General features: G+C 44.8%; 1 protein-coding gene across 1 annotated transcript in view; it reads left to right on the forward strand.

Moving 5' to 3' along the window:
• Positions 1 to 15,163, forward strand: part of LOC125779150 (zinc finger MYM-type protein 1-like) — a 110,215-nt gene that overhangs the window by 41,050 nt on the left and 54,002 nt on the right. The window lies entirely within an intron of this gene.

Raw genomic sequence — 15,163 nt, forward strand, 5'->3', positions numbered from 1 at the left:
CGATGTGACCAAAGATGCCTTTTATGAGTGCTTGGAGCGCACTTATGTGGGATGCCCCCGTCGCGATGTAGAAATCGTGCTTGGCGACTTCAACGCCAGGGTGGGCAAAGAAGGTATCTTTGGTACTACGGTCGGTAAATTCAGCCTCCACGAGGAAACATCCCCAAATGGGTTGAGGTTGATCGACTTCGCCGGGGCCCGAAATATGGTTATCTGTGGTACTAGATTCCAGCATAAGAAGATCCATCAAGCTACCTGGCTGTCTCCGGATCGAAAAACCACCAACCAGATCGATCATGTTGTGATAGACGGAAGACACGTCTGCAGTGTTTTAGATGTGCGTGCGCTCCGAGGTCCTAACATCGACTCGGACCACTATATTGTTGCAGCTAAGATTCGCACCCGCCTCTGTGCAGCAAAAAACGCACGCCAACAAACACAAGAAAGGTTCGACGTCGAGAAGCTGCAATCACAACAGACAGCCGAACGATTTTCTACTCGGCTTGCACTCCTGCTCTCTGAGAGCACTCGTCAACAACTCGGTATAAGGGAATTGTGGGACGGCATTTCAAACTCCTTACGTACAGCTGCAACCGAAACCATTGGTTTTCGTAAAGTGCAAAAGAATAGCTGGTACGACGAAGAGTGCCGTGTCGCAGCCGAGAAAAAACAGGCTGCCTACCTTGCAACGTTACGATCGACCACAACACGTGCGGGATGGGATAGATACCGAGAGTTGAAGAGGGAAGCGAGACGCATTTGCAGACAGAAGAAGAAAGAGGCCGAAATGCGTGAGTACGAACAGCTCGATAAGCTGGCCGACAGGGATAATGCTCGAAAATTCTACGAAAAGATGCGGCGGCTTACAGAAGGTTTCAAGACCGGAGCATACTCTTGTAGAACCCCCAAAGGTGATCTAGTTACCGATGCCCAGAGCATACTTAAATAATGGAGGGAACACTTCTCACAACACCGGGAGAAGGCGAACCCGATTCCCCAATCGATGACGATGGAGCAGACGTTCCATTACCTGACCATGAAGAAGTTCGAATAGCAATCACCCGCCTGAAGAACAACAAAGCGGCAGGGCCCGATGGATTGCCGGCCGAGCTATTCAAACACGGCGGCGAAGAACTGATAAGGAGCATGCATCAGCTTCTTTGTAAAATATGGTCGGACGAAAGCATGCCCAACGACTGGAATTTAAGTGTGCTATGCCCAATCCATAAAAAAGGAGGCCCCACAATCTGCGCCAACTACCGTGGGATTAGCCTCCTCAACATCGCATATAAGGTTCTATCGAGCGTACTGTGTGAAAGATTAAAGCCCACCGTCAACGAACTGATTGGACCTTATCAGTGTGGCTTTAGACCTGGCAAATCAACAACCGACCAGATATTCACCATGCGCCAAATCTTGGAAAAGACCCGTGAAAGGAGAATCGATACTCACCACCTATTCGTCGATTTCAAAGCTGCTTTCGACAGCACGAAAAGGAGCTGCCTTTATGCCGCGATGTCTGAATTTGGTATCCCCGCAAAACTGATACGGCTGTGTAAACTGACGTTGAGCGGCACCAAAAGCTCCGCCAGGATCGGGAAGAACCTCTCCGAGCCGTTCGATACCAAACGAGGTTTCAGACAAGGCGACTCCCTATCGTGCGACTTTTTCAATCTGCTGCTGGAGAAAATAGTTCGAGCTGCAGAACTTAATCGAGCAGGTACAATCTTTTATAAGAGTGTACAGCTGCTGGCGTATGCCGATGATATTGATATCATCGGCCTCAACACCCGCGCCTTTAGTTCTGCTTTCTCCAGACTGGTCTGGCAGTGAACGAGGGCAAGACGAAATATCTCCTGTCATCAAACAAAGTCGTCGCACTCGCGACTAGGCACTCACGTCACTGTTGACAGTCATAACTTTGAAGCTGTAGATAATTTCGTCTATCTTGGAACCAGCGTAAACACCACAAACAATATCAGCCTAGAAATCCAACGCAGGATAACTCTTGCCAACAGGTGCTACTTCGGACTAAGTAGGCAATTGAGAAGCAAAGTCCTCTCTCGACAGACAAAAACCAAACTCTATAAGTCCCTCATAATTCCCGTCCAGCTATATGGTGCAGAGGCTTGGACGATGTCAACAGCGGATGAGTCGACGTTGCGAGTTTTCGACAGAAAAATTCTGCGAAAGATTTATGGTTCTTTGCGCGTTGGCCACGGCGAATATCGCATTCGATGGAACGATGAGCTGTACGAGATATACGACGACATTGACATAGTTCAGCGAATTAAAAGACAGCGGCTACGCTGGCTAGGTCATGTTGTCCGGATGGATGAAAACACTCCAGCTCTGAAAGTATTCGACGCAGTACCCGCCGCGGGAAGCAGAGGAAGAGGAAGACCTCCACTCCGTTGGAAGGACCAAGTGGAGAAGGACCTGGCTTCGCTTGGAATATCCAACTGGCGCCACGTAGCGAAGAGAAGAAATGACTGGCGCGCTGTTGTTGACTCGGCTATAATCGCATAAGCGGTGTCAACGCCAATTAAGAAGAAGATACATTTTATTATTATATGAGGCAATAATTGGTCCGTTTTATACTAACAAGTTTTGCCGCCGTTGTATTTAAATTCAGCTGCTCAAGTTCCAGCTTCCTCGCCAACACCAACAGTCACATCGCCTGCTTCAGATTTTCCTGCTCTGTCTATAAATTTTTCTTCCTCACCATCACCTCCATCTTCTTTCTTATCTCCTCCCATCTTACCTTCTCCTATGCCATCACCTACTTTCATCCTTTCTGAAGATAAATTAACTGCAGCGAAGATGCTTGGAGCAGTGCTAAAAAAATGGAGGAGCGTGAAAAGCGAGAGGAGAAGGCCATTGCTCTACAAAAGATTGTAGAGCAAAATGTGCAGATGACAGGGGTGGAGCAAAACGAGCAGATGACGGTGATGGTGAACTTAATGACACAATCAAGTGTGAACAATTAAACAAATAAAAATAAAATAAAATGAATTATTTAAACATTATATAAATTATTTACGGCTAAATTGTGTGAACAATTAAACAAACAAAAATAAAATAAAATTAATTATTTAAACATACTTATGTAGATGTCTTTTTATTCATACTTGGAGGAAGTAAAATGTACAAAGAGTAAAATGTACAGAGACAGTAAGTAACTTACATATATGTATATACTAATACAATATTTAAGTACATAACGCCACTGGAAATATATACATACATATGTATATTATAAAGACATGATGTAACGTTCTCTTACTCTAGCACCCTCCCTAAAATTGGGAAAACAATTCGGTGTATTGTGATTCTTCTAAAACTTCTTCGAAGCCAAGGTCTGCAGCCACACCATGCTTCAGTAAAATGTTGTGAAGAATTGTACACGCGTAAATAATCAAAGACGCTTTTTCAGGGCTGTAATGAAGAATGCGGCATTTTGAGAGGCACCGGAATCGTGACTTCAAAACACCAAAGGCTCTCTCATTGGTATTACGTGCTTTGGCGTGCAACTTATTGTAACGCACTTCCTTTGCATTTGAAGGTTCAGCGACCGGCGTTAACAGCCATGGCTCCAATGGATATCCTTGGTCACCTAACAACCACGAATCACTTTGCGTGTTATAGGTACTTGTGAGGTGCATACGTGTTGTGGATGTGGTCCAAATACCAGAATCATGGCAAGACCCGGGATATCTCGCGTTGACAGCGTTGAACAGAAGTCGATGATCACAAACCTGCCAAAAATGCAAATGTATACATATGTATTAATAGAAAGATTGGTAAATAGTTTGTATAATATAGAACTGTTGGCAACCCTTGCCCATATACATATACATAAGTATTGTAATATTCAATTTCTATGTTTATTTTACAGTTGAATGTTTCATTTTCATTTGTCTTTAAATTGTAGCGAACTTCATATTATATACATTATTCCAACTGTAAAGCTTCTGCTTACTTGTTTGTGCAATTTGTATATTTGTCATTTCCCCTTCTTCGCACAAGCATAAACAGGTAAACGCAAGCTCTAATTAGTTATCTGGGCTTATGTTCTTGTTGTTTGTAAGGTGCAGTATGTTTTCCCTCTATCCTAGCTGTGCTGATCTGCACGGTAAATGCAAGTGCCTTTGGGCATATATGCCAGTGCATATCGTGTTTCAGCTTATTCATCGATCAGTCAGGAAAGTGGAAGGACATACTGCGGTAAGTAATTATCAATAATGTAATTATTTATAAATGTCTATTGCCTTACAAATACTGTTATTTAGAAATAAACCATTTGGAATCATTTGAAACTGTTTAAACATTACTCCATTTGAAGCCGTTCGGAGGAAAACTAAATGCGTTAAACTCGCCCCACTTGATCGATGACATTTCTTTATTTCGCATTTTAATTGTTTGCCTATTTGGTTTGTGAAATTTCAAGATTCGATGGGAAAATCACCTCGCCGCCAGACTTCAGTAAATTTGCCAAATATGGACAGCGGTGCTTCTACGTCATCAGCATCAAAACCCAGCCAGGGTAGCAGTGCATCAGCCACCGTCAATATAGCCAATGATTTACCAGCCGCCCCTACAGCCACCGGAGCCACCACTCGATCATCGTCAGCCGCTGCCATTGCGCGTCAGGAAAACGTGATTGCGGCTCTACAAAAACGAATAGCCATGCTTGAGATCAGTTTATCGGCCTCTCAACCCCAGTCACGTGGTGAAGCGCTCAATATGGGTACATCCAACAACAATGTTGCCGCCGAAGTTCCCTCGACGATGGCAATACAATTGCCGGAATCGCAGCAGCCAGCTATTGCCAACTGTATAGTTCCGTTGTCGAAACCTACCCATATCCGTTACACGCCGCCGTTATTTGCAGCAAGTACCGCTGCTGCAAACCACATGTACAGTTTAACTATTTTTACGCCTTCGACCCACTCTAATTCAACTACAATGCCTACATTTGTTAATACAAGTGCTACATTTACACAGTCATCGAATTTGCCGAGAAAATTGCAGGAATTGCCCGATTTTTGTGGAAAGCCAGAAGATTGGTCAATATTTTATACCGCTCACATGGAGTCAACTGCAATTTATGGATTTACGCACGTGAAGCGGTCAAGTCATTGCTAATCCACCCGGACAACGTCGGTAATATAATTGATTTATTAAAATTTAGATTTGGGCGCCCTGAGCAGTTGATCCGCAGCCAGCTGTATCAGGTGAAGGAAACCGCACCTATTTCGGAAAATGCCATGATGAAAATAATTCGTTTGCAACGAAGGTATGTAATATTTGTGTATTTTTACAATCTGCTCATGGTGGTGAATTGCATTTGTCAAATCCTACGTTACTTGACGAACTTGTCTCAAAATTGCCTTTGAGCAAACGTGTCGAATGGGCCAGCTTCGCAGCGCTTATGCAGCCACATGCAACAGTGAAACATTTTAGTGATTGGCTATCAAAATTAGCTAATATAATTTGTATGGTTTGTGAAGACCCTTATAAGGATTCGAAGTGCCGCATGGTTCTACATACAGTTGAGCCACAACGATCAGTGAGATGTCAAATTTGCGCAGAGTGTGCGCATTTTGTAGAATATTCAGTGCCAAGAAGATGGGCAGAAGTGAAACGACGTCGTTTGTGTTTTGCGTGTCTCAATATAGGCCACTGTACAAGCAATTGTCATCGACGCAGGTTATGTTCAATTGATGGTTGCCGGAGAGTACATCATAAACTCTTACATGAAGTCGCGGAGAACGTTTCCGATTCGTCAGGACAGTCAACTTCAACTTTCTCCGCTGCGAATATACAAGGTAATCGTAAGCCTACATCACCAAGTCGTTCACTCAACAGCCAGCAGACATCACTGGAAACAAGATCAGCAGTTCTGAGTTGCAGTTCCACTGAAGGCTAGCTCCTCTTCCGTATTTTACCGGTCACCGTATACGGAAATCACAGACGTGTTGATACATATGCACTGCTGGACGAAGGTTCATCCATCACGATGATTGACAGCGCCCTTGTTCGGGACCTGGGAATACATGGAAGAGAGCAATCTTTAAATGTACAGTGGTTCGGAGGACGTGCAGCGCAGGAATCAACGTTTGTAGTGGACTTATTCATCAGTGGCGCCGGTATGCAGAAACAACAGAAACTCCGTAACGTGTATGCTGTGACGAACCTACAGCTTCCTATACAGAGTTTAAGCAGAGACGATTTGGGTCATGAATATAGACACATAAGCCAACTACCGGTACAACCTTACGCCTAAGTCAGGCCCAAGCTGTTAATAGGCCTTGACCACTGCCATTTGGGATTACCATCGACGACTGTGAGGGTAAAGGACCACGGACCATTCATTGCTAATACGGAGTTGGGTTGGGTTGTATTCGGCCCCACATCTTCTACACAACCGTCCCCAGTAGCGTGTTTATGCGTGAATAGTCAAGCTGATCAGAGACTTCACAATATGGTATCTAACTTTTTCGAAATTGAGAGTTTTGGTGTTAGAGCTGCATCGCCGATAGAGAGTGAGGAGGACATCCGTGCCAGAGATGACTTGAAGTCTACCACATGCCGCGTAGACGGATGTTTTAAAACGGGTCTTATATGGAAAAGTGACAAAGTTAATTTACCTGATAGCTACAATATGGCATTGAAACGATTAATCAGTATAGAGCGAAGGATGAGTCGTGATGCAGATTTTGCCGCCGAATACAAGAACATCATTTACTCTTACGTCACAAAGAAGTACGCACGATAACTGCCGCCAGCAGAAGCTGCTGTGTGTACACCTACAATTTGGTATTTGCCACACTTTGCCGTTGCTAATCCCAACAAATCCGGAAAGCTACGTATGGTTTTTGACGCCACTGCTGAGGTAAGTGGAATCTCCCTCAACTCACAGCTCTTGAAGGTCCTCAAGAATATCGCCCATTGCCGTCGATATTATTTCGTTTTCGTGAGGGCGCAGTTGCCGTGTGTGGAGACATCAAGAAGATGTTCCACCAAGTCCTTATACGACAAGATGACAGATTTGCACAGCGGTTCCTTTGGCGTGATGGTGATGCTACGCAACCGTCGGATGTTTGCGAAATGTGCGTGATGACGTTTGGTGCTGCTTGTTCGCCATGTACTGCAAATTATGTAAAAAAAGTTAACGCGTTGGAGCACCAAGATGAACACGGAACCACGGCCCGTGTAGTAAAAGCAATATTGGACCACCATTATGTCGATGACTTCGTTGATAGCTTCAGTTCGGAAGTGGAAGCGATTTCCGTGTCAGAGCAGGTCCGAGCGATTCATATGGATGCTGGGTTCGAGCTTCGCAACTTCACATCCAATTCTTCGAAGGTGTTAGCCACGCTTGGTTGTACTGATGTTATACGATCGATTGGCAAGAAAAAAGGTTTCGTTGGTGAGAAGGTATTAGGCTTGTTTTGGCAGCCATCATCAGATTGTTTCGGCTTCAAACTAAAACTCCACTACGTTTCTGAAGCGGTGATAAAGGGGCAGAGATGCCCTACTAAAAGGGAACTTTTAAGTATCGTCATGTCGATATTTGATCCTCTAGGGTTTCTGAGCAATTTCGTCATTGGGGCCAAGTTACTTATGCGTGAGCTTTGGAAACACGATATCCACTGGAACGACCCATTGCCAAACGACGTAAACGCTGCTTGGACGAAGTGGGGTAAACAACTACCCGAGATTGACAAGTATGCCATACCTCGTTACTATTTCAGAAATGGTGCACCTCAGGTACTTCAACTTCACATATTTGTTGATGCTAGTGAAGATGCCTTCGCCGCCGTTGCATATATCCGATATCAATCTTTATCTGGTGAATTTGATGTTGCATTCGTTTATGCCAAGACAAAATGTGCGCCAATGAAAACCCTTACCGTGCCACGCCTCGAACTTCAGGCAGCGGTTTTGGGCAGAGTGCTATCCGCGACGAACATTCTCTAAACATCAAAGATTGTATCCTGTGGAGTGACTCAAAAACGGTCATCAAATGGATACAGAGTGAACATCGTCATTACAAGCCTTTCGTTCAGCATAGGATAGCCGAGATATTGGCTTCGACAAGCATATCAAATTGGAGATGGATATCCACTAAGCAAAATGTAGCCGATGAAGCGACTCGAGCAAATGATTGTATCAATTTTAATCCAACAGCACGTTGGTCACGGGGGCCTCCGTTCTTACGCCAGAACGAGCAAGCCTGGCCTTCTGAAGATATAACAGTATCTGGAAATGATGAACCTGATGAAGAGCTCCGGCCCAAATTCGCTTTAGTCATCGTGAGTTGCAATTTTATAGATTTTAATAGATTCTCTTCTTTTCAAAGATTGGTAAGAACCGTTGCCTGGGTCTTACGTTTTGTCGACAATTGCCGTCGTCGTACACAGCCAAATCAATGTTATGGTTTAAGAGCCCAAGAAGTAGGCAATGCTAAACGCCTTTTATGCCGCATAGTACAACGCGAAACGTATGCAGCCGAGTTCCAGTCCATTGAAAATGGTCACGACATTGCCCACGACAGTACATTGTTACAACTTTCACCATATATAGACGAAGAAGGTGTTCTTCGACTACAGGGACGCATTAACGCCGCCAGCTGGCTTCCAATCAGCACACGACGTCCAATTATTCTACCGCCTGATCATGCCTTCACAAAATTATTGGTGTTATATCACCATAGCGCCACGTGCCACCAAAATATAGAAGCTACTATTGGTGAGATCCGCCGTAATTATTGGGTGCCACGACTAAGAAGTGTGTTGCGCAACGTCATCACTAGTTGCAATGTATGCCGTTTGAATAAAGCTAAAGCTAAAGGCGCTGGCCTTGGATGGGACCGCTTCCGTCGGACAGACTTACTCCTTACGTACGCCCGTTTAGCCACACTGGCCTTGATTACTTTGGACCAGTCACTGTGACTGTTCGACGCAGTACCGAGAAGAGATGGGTTGCGCTCTTTACGTGCCTTACAGTGAGAGCTGTGAACCTAGAACTAGCTCACGATTTGAGTACTGACTCCTGTATTATTGCTTTACGTAATTTTGTGAATAGACGTGGTGCGCCCATAAGGATAAGGTCCGACAATGGAAAGAATTTCGTTGGCGCCGACCGAGAAGCAAAACGATTTGCAGAAGTGTTCGACTGCGGTCGCTTACAAAGTGAATTATCACAGAAAAACATCCAGTGGGTGTTTAATTCCCCATTTATCCCTTCGGAAGACGGCGTATGGGAGAGAATGGTACAGTGTGTCAAGCAAGTTCTACGTCACACACTAAAAGAAGTTTCACCAAGAGAGCATACTCTGATTAGTTTCCTGATTGAAGGTGAGAACGTCGTTAACTCTCGCCCACTGACGCATCTGCCTATCACTGCCGATCAAGAACAGCCTCTGACTCCTAACCATTTCATTCTGGGAGCAGACAACACGCCCGAGACTCCTATAGCAGACGCTGGATTACTGAGTATCTACTTACATTGACTCGCCGTGTGAAATGGTGCCGTAGAACGAAGCCATTGAAAGAAGGAGAATTGGTGTTTATATGCGATCCTGCGAGAATGGTGCCGCGGTAGAGTAGAGAAAGTATACCCTGGAACTGATGGCGAAGTACGACGAGCAGACATACGAACTTCCACGGGAGTTAAACAGAGAGCAGTCTCAAAACTAGCCGTTCTGGACATTGATGGTGGTGAATCAGGTTGATTCACGGGGGTGGGGATGTTGGCAACCCGTGCCCATATACATATACATAAGTATTGTAATATTTAATTTCTATGTTTATTTTACAGTTGAATGTTTCATTTTCATTTGTCTTTAAATTGTAGGGAACTTCATATTATATACATTATTCCAACTGTAAAGCTTCTGCTTACTTGTTTGTGCAATTTGTATATTTGTCATTTCCCCTTCTTCGCACAAGCATAAACAGGTAAACGCAAGCTCTAATTAGTTATCTGGGCTTATGTTCTTGTTGTTTGTAAGCTGCAGTATGTTTTCCCTCTATCCTAGCTGTGCTGATCTGCACGGTAAATGCAAGTGCCTTTGGGCATATATGCCAGTGCATATCGTGTTTCAGCTTATTAATCGATCAGCCAGGAAAGTGGAAGGGCCTACTGCGGTAAGTAATTATCAATAATGTAATTATTTATAAATGTCTATTGCCTTACAAATACTGTTATTTAGAAATAAACCATTTGGAATCATTTGAAACTGTTTAAACATTACTCCATTTGAAGCCGTTCGGAAGCAAACCAAATGCGTTAAACTCGCCCTACTTGATCGATGACAAGAACATTACGTACTGCTTCTACATTAAGGCTGTAAAATTCTTTCCGGTTCATGAAAAGTGAGAGAGGAGTAGTGGCGTCTGTGCTTGAGGGTGAAACAATCGCAATATGGGTACAATCGATTGCGCCGATTGTGCCCTTAATCCCAAAATTCGTGTAAAATCTTTAAGAAAAAATGTATTTATTTATTTATGTTTATTTTTATTTATTGGTTGTCAAAAAAGTCTTGCGGTATTTTTATTGAATTTTAAATTTTTTTTTATTTTTATTTTTTGATGACTCATGCCCAGCTATTGACCGATGCTACGGCTGCTACTATGTCGGTCTCTTTCGACCAATTCAGCGATTTTATCGCAATTTTCGAAGACAGGCCTTCCGGAGCGTGGCGCATCTTCGACCACCTCTACACTAGAACGAAAACGTTGAAACCATCTTTGTGCGGCTTGAGCTGCATTTTTGCCTTCATCGTAGTAGTACTGTAAAATATGCCGTATTTTCTCTTTATTTTTCTTCATATTTGCGACGCTATAACTCACGAACGACTTAAAAGAAACGACAATCAATCAAACACGTGTTAGCGCGTGAAATGAGCTTTCCAAAAAGGTATAGCATGACCCGCTGCGACGAATGCGCTTTCATCGCCAACTAGCGACAAGACTTTTTTTGACAACCCAATATTTATCTTACCCCTTCTTTGTGTCTGAAACATCCTGGGCGCTTAAAGGGGAATAAATTTCAATGCCCTTAACATCCACAATTAATTTCGAAATAAAGTGCTGAGCTCCAGACACAGAGGACTGGGTCATAGAGAGCGTATAACTATTACCAACGCATTTTTGGTAAGAGCCATGCCCGTAAAAATACAAACACGCCAGGAAACGCAGATCAAAAGATATACCCGACTTCTGCACATCACGCGGCACCAATTCACCTATAAGTACTTTACATAGCGATTTTGGGAATCGAAATGTATTTATAAATGTTGTGTCTTGCATAGTAAAAGGATCGCTTTTGTCTCGTAAACCCTTCAAAATTTTCCTCTTACCCCCCGATTCCTCCTCCTCAACAATTGCCGCATACACAAAGAACAGTTCCTCCATGCTAGTTATAACACTCGATTTTTTTGGAAATGTTAAATATTGATGTAAAACAAAACAAATACAGATGTTTTTGTATTGTGATGGCTGCTCTCACACGCCACAGATATTTGAGATAATAGTGAGCATTTGAGCTTTTGAATTTTCACCAACATAAGGTAACCCTCTCTATAGTGAGAAACATCACTATAGTGAGTGTGGTGATTTTTGTGAGGGCATGAGAATAGGGCTGATAGATTTTATCCTGTCGAGATGCCCCGTAAGCAATATGGAGTCTCCACAGGCAATAGGCACGGCAATACAGTTAGTATAACATAAATTTTATTCTGCACAGATGCCCCGTAATCACTTGCGAAAAGGCGTCGGGTAGGTAAGTTCCAGCTGATGTAGCGCAGTTTTTCCACTTTGCTTCAATATAACGTTTAATTAACTGAACATACCAAACAAAAAACAAACATATTTGTTTAAATAATGATTTTTTAATACATATATACTGGAGGATGGAGTCATGTGTAGAAGTTCACGCAAGTGAGGAAAGTTCTCTGATCGCCATTCACTTGGGAGTGGCCAGAAACGATTCTTTTACATATGACTCAAGCAGCTCACGACTTCCGGTCTTTGACCAAGTATCCTCTGGGTAGCCTAATAACATCCGTTTGAAGGCGAGCTAACGTGAGAAGGCGAAACATCCCCTGCATAGGGTTGTGCGCTGGGTTTGGGACCCGCCACGTAAAAAAAAACACCCCCAATGAAAAAGCAAACACAGCCTCGGATGAGAGACCCCCCTTTTGATGACGACCATGGCAAACGAAATAAGGACTATGATTTGAGGGCATGCACCTGGAATGTCCGGTCCCTTAATTGGGAAGGTGCCGCTGCCCAGCTGGTAGATGTCCTCGTAAAGATAAAGGCTGACATCACCGCCGTCCAAGAAATGCGATGGACGGGACAAGGACAGAGACGAGTAGGTCCTTGTGACATTTACTACAGTGGCCATATAAAGGAGCGCAAGTTTGGTGTTGGATTCGTGGTGGGAGAGAGACTCCGTCGCCGAGTACTATCATTCACTCCGGAGAATGAACGTCTAGCCACAATCCGCATCAAAGCGAGGTTCTTCAACATATCGCTGATTTGCGCCCACGCCCCGACGGAAGAGAAGGACGATGTGACCAAAGATGCTTTTTATGAGTGCTTGGAGCGCACTTATGAGAGATGCCCCCGCCACGATGTCAAAATCGTGCTTGGCGACTTCAACGCCAGGATGGGCAAAGAAGGTATCTTTGGCACTACGGTCGGTAAATTCAGCCTCCACGAGGAAACATCCCCAAATGGGTTGAGGCTGATCGACTTCGCCGGGGCCCGAAATATGGTTATCTGTAGTACTAGATTCCAGCATAAGAAGATACATCAAGCTACCTGGCTGTCTCCGGATCGAAAAACCACCAACCAGATCGATCATGTTGTGATAGACGGAAGACACGTCTCCAGTGTTTTAGATGTGCGTGCGCTCCGAGGTCCTAACATCGACTCGGACCACTATCTTGTTGCAGCCAAGATTCGCACCCGCCTCTGTGCAGCAAAAAACGCACGCCAACAAACACAAGGAAGGTTCGACGTCGAGAAGCTGCAATCACAACAGACAGCCGAACGATTTTCTACTCGGCTTGCACTCCTGCTCTCTGAGAGCACTCGTCAACAACTCGGTATAAGGGAACTGTGGGACGGCATTTCAAACTCCTTACGTACAGCTGCAACCGAAACCATTGGTTTTCGGAAAGTGCAAAAGAACAGCTGGTACGATGAGGAGTGCCGTGTCGCAGCGGAGAGAAAACAGGCTGCCTACCTCGCAACGTTACGATCGACCACAACACGTGCGGGATGGGATAGATACCGAGAGTTGAAGAGGGAAGCGAGACGCATTTGCAGACAGAAGAAGAAAGAGGCCGAAATGCGTGAGTACGAAGAGCTTGATAAGCTGGCCGACAGGGGTAATGCTCGAAAATTCTACGAAAAAATGCGACGACTTACAGAAGGTTTCAAGACCGGAGCATACTCTTCTAGAACCCCACAAGGTGACCTAGCCACCGATGCCCAGAGCATACTTAAATTATGGAGGGAACACTTCTCCAGCCTACTGAATGGCAGTGAACGCACAACACCAGGAGCAGGCGAACCCGATACCCCAATAGCTGACGATGGAGCAGACGTTCCATTGCCCGACCATGAAGAAGTTCGAATAGCAGTTGCCCGCCTGAAGAACAACAAAGCGGCAGGGGCAGACGGATTGCCGGCCGAGCTATTCAAACACGGCGGCGAAGAACTGATAAGGAGCATGCATCAGCTTCTTTGCAAAATATGGTCGGATGAGAGCATGCCCAACGATTGGAATTTAAGTGTGCTATGCCCAATCCATAAAAAAGGAGACCCCACAATCTGCGCCAACTACCGTGGGATTAGCCTCCTCAACATCGCATATAAGGTTCTATCGAGCGTATTGTGTGAAAGATTAAAGCCCACCGTCAACAAACTGATTGGACCTTATCAGTGTGGCTTCAGACCTGGAAAATCAACAACCGACCAGATATTCACCATGCGCCAAATCTTGGAAAAGACCCGTGAAAGGAGAATCGACACTCACCACCTATTCGTCGATTTCAAAGCTGCTTTCGATAGCACGAAAAGGAGCTGCCTTTATGCCGCAATGTCTGAATTTGGTATCCCCGCAAAACTAATACGGCTGTGTAAACTGACGTTGAGCGGGACCAAAAGCTCCGTCAGGATCGGGAAGGACCTCTCCGAGCCGTTCGATACCAAACGAGGTTTCAGACAAGGCGACTCCCTATCGTGCGACTTTTTCAATCTGCTGCTGGAGAAAATTATTAGAGCTGCAGAACTGAACCGAGCAGGTACAATCTTTTATAAGAGTGTACAGCTGCTGGCGTATGCCGATGATATTGATATCATCGGTCTCAACACCCGCGCCGTTAGTTCTGCTTTCTCCAGACTGAACAAGGAAGCAACGCAAATGGGTCTGGCAGTGAACGAGGGCAAGACGAAATATCTCCTGTCATCAAACAAACAGTCGTCGCACTCGCGACTTGGCACTCACGTCACTGTTGACAGTCATAACTTTGAAGTTGTAGATAATTTCGTCTATTTAGGAACCAGCATTAACACCACCAACAATGTCAGCCTAGAAATCCAACGCAGGATTACTCTTGCCAACAGGTGCTACTTCGGACTGAGTAGGCAATTGAAAAGTAAAGTCCTCTCTCGACGAACAAAAACCAAACTCTATAAGTCGCTCATAATTCCCGTCCTGCTATATGGTGCAGAGGCCTGGACGATGACAACAACCGATGAGTCGACGTTGCGAGTTTTCGAGAGAAAAGTTCTGCGGAAGATTTATGGTCCTTTGCGCGTTGGCCACGGCGAATACCGCATCCGATGGAACGATGAGCTGTACGAGATATACGACGACATCGACATAGTTCAGCGAATTAAAAGACAGCGGCTACGCTGGCTAGGTCATGTTGTCCGGATGGATGAAAACACTCCAGCTCTGAAAGTATTCGACGCAGTACCCGCCGCGGGAAGCAGAGGAAGAGGAAGACCTCCACTCCGGTGGAAGGACCAAGTGGAGAAGGACCTGGCCTCGCTTGGAATATCCAATTGGCGCCACGTAGCGAAGATAAGAAACGATTGGCGCGCTGTTGTTGACTCGGCTATAATCGCGTAAG

The sequence above is a fragment of the Bactrocera dorsalis genome, chromosome 6 (genome assembly GCF_023373825.1).
Source record: "Bactrocera dorsalis isolate Fly_Bdor chromosome 6, ASM2337382v1, whole genome shotgun sequence".
Lineage (NCBI taxonomy): Eukaryota > Metazoa > Arthropoda > Insecta > Diptera > Tephritidae > Bactrocera > Bactrocera dorsalis.